Source organism: Salvelinus sp. IW2-2015, unplaced genomic scaffold (genome assembly GCF_002910315.2).
Source record: "Salvelinus sp. IW2-2015 unplaced genomic scaffold, ASM291031v2 Un_scaffold2471, whole genome shotgun sequence".
Taxonomy (NCBI): domain Eukaryota; kingdom Metazoa; phylum Chordata; class Actinopteri; order Salmoniformes; family Salmonidae; genus Salvelinus; species Salvelinus sp. IW2-2015.
Genome location: NW_019943789.1, coordinates 140,526 through 142,113, shown reverse-complemented (window position 1 = coordinate 142,113; position 1,588 = coordinate 140,526). Strand labels below are relative to the sequence as shown.

General features: G+C 48.6%; 1 pseudogene; it reads right to left on the bottom strand.

Moving 5' to 3' along the window:
* Positions 1-605: 605 nt before the first annotated feature.
* LOC112074037 (E3 ubiquitin/ISG15 ligase TRIM25-like) overlaps positions 606-1,588 on the bottom strand; it is a 2,945-nt pseudogene continuing 1,962 nt past the window's right edge.

The following is a 1,588-nucleotide window of genomic DNA, read 5'->3' as shown; positions in this document are numbered from 1 at the left end:
TGTATAAGTTATTAGCTGGTATGTTTCCACTGATTAAAATACTGTCTTTGTGTAACCAGGAATGCGGTTCGAAGAGCAGTTATAGGCTGTGACCACAGTAAGTACATATCCTGGTTTGTTGGTATCTGCAAAGGGCACAGCTGGGTGGAGACATGTCAGAGAACAGAAACCAGCTGAGCAGCAGCACCTGAATATCAGGCAGAGAGAGTACAGACACAGTCAAGTTATCACTGGTCTGCACTCTATGTCTCCACCCATGTCTTCACACAGCAGCACACTGAATATTCACAGAGAGACTACAGACACAGGCACTATCACTGGTCTGCGACTCTTGCCTCCCACTCCACCCATGTCTTCACACAGCTGCTAACTGCCATGTAGACAAAGAGGTTGTCCTTTTCTATAAAAGCTGAGACCCAACCCTGTTTGTTGGGCTTTAGACTCTGCACTGTTGAGTGATGGTCAACTGATCCAGACGTTCAAATCTGATAATAAAGTTGCTGTTTGAAGAATCTAGTCTCTCTCCCTATTGGTTAGAATTTCCATGACAGGCCTCCTGAGTGGTCGGTGCTCTAAGGCACTGCATCGTACTGCTAGCTGTGCCACTAGAGATCCTGGTTTGAGTCCAAGGACTGTTGCAGCCGGCCGTGACCCGGGAGACCCTTGGGGCGGTGCACAATTGGTCCAGCGTCGTCCGGGTTAGGGGAGGGTTTGGCCGGCAGGGATGTTCTTGTGCCAATGCACACGAGCGACTCCTGTGGCGGGCCGGGCGCAGTGCACGCTGACACGGTCGCCACATGTACGATGTTTCCTCTGAACAGTGGTGCAGCTGGCTTCCGGGTTAAGAGGGCGTTGTGTCAAGAAGCAGTGCAGCTTGGTTGGGTTGTGTTTCGGTGGACGCACGGCTCTCGACCTTCGCCTCTCCAGAGTCCTTACAGGAGTTGCAGCGATGAGACAAGATTGTAACTACCAGGAAACCAGGAAAAAAGGGTTAAAAATAAAAGTATTTAGGATTTTATTTTTAAATACAAAATACATTGGAGTGCAGTTCAGCCCAGTGTAATTCAAATTACAAAATACCCAGAAGTAATTAAAATATATATTTCAAATACATTTAACATAAGTACTGACCAGCTCTGTCTACTACCCAACACACTGTCATACTTCCTTATCAAAGAAACCACACCCCCTCTACAAACCACACCCCCAGTCCAGTAGGAAGCCACGTTCCATGAAACAGAAAGTCATCTTTCACACTGCTTAACCTACGGGAGAGAGCACCAAAATGGCAGAGAATCAGGAACTGTTCTGTTGCTCGATCTGTCTGGGTCTACTGAAGGATCCGGTGACTACTGCCTGTGGACACAGTTACTGTATGGGCTGTATTAAAGAATGCTGGGATCAGGACGATCTGAAAGGTTTCTACAGCTGTCCACAGTGCAGACAGACCTTTACCCCAAGGCCTAATCTGAACAGGAGCACTGTGCTGGCTGAGCTGGTGGAGAAACTGAAGAAGACAGGACTCCAGGCTGCTCCCCTTCCTGCTCTGTGCTATGCTGGACCTGGAGATGTGGCGTGTGATGTCTGC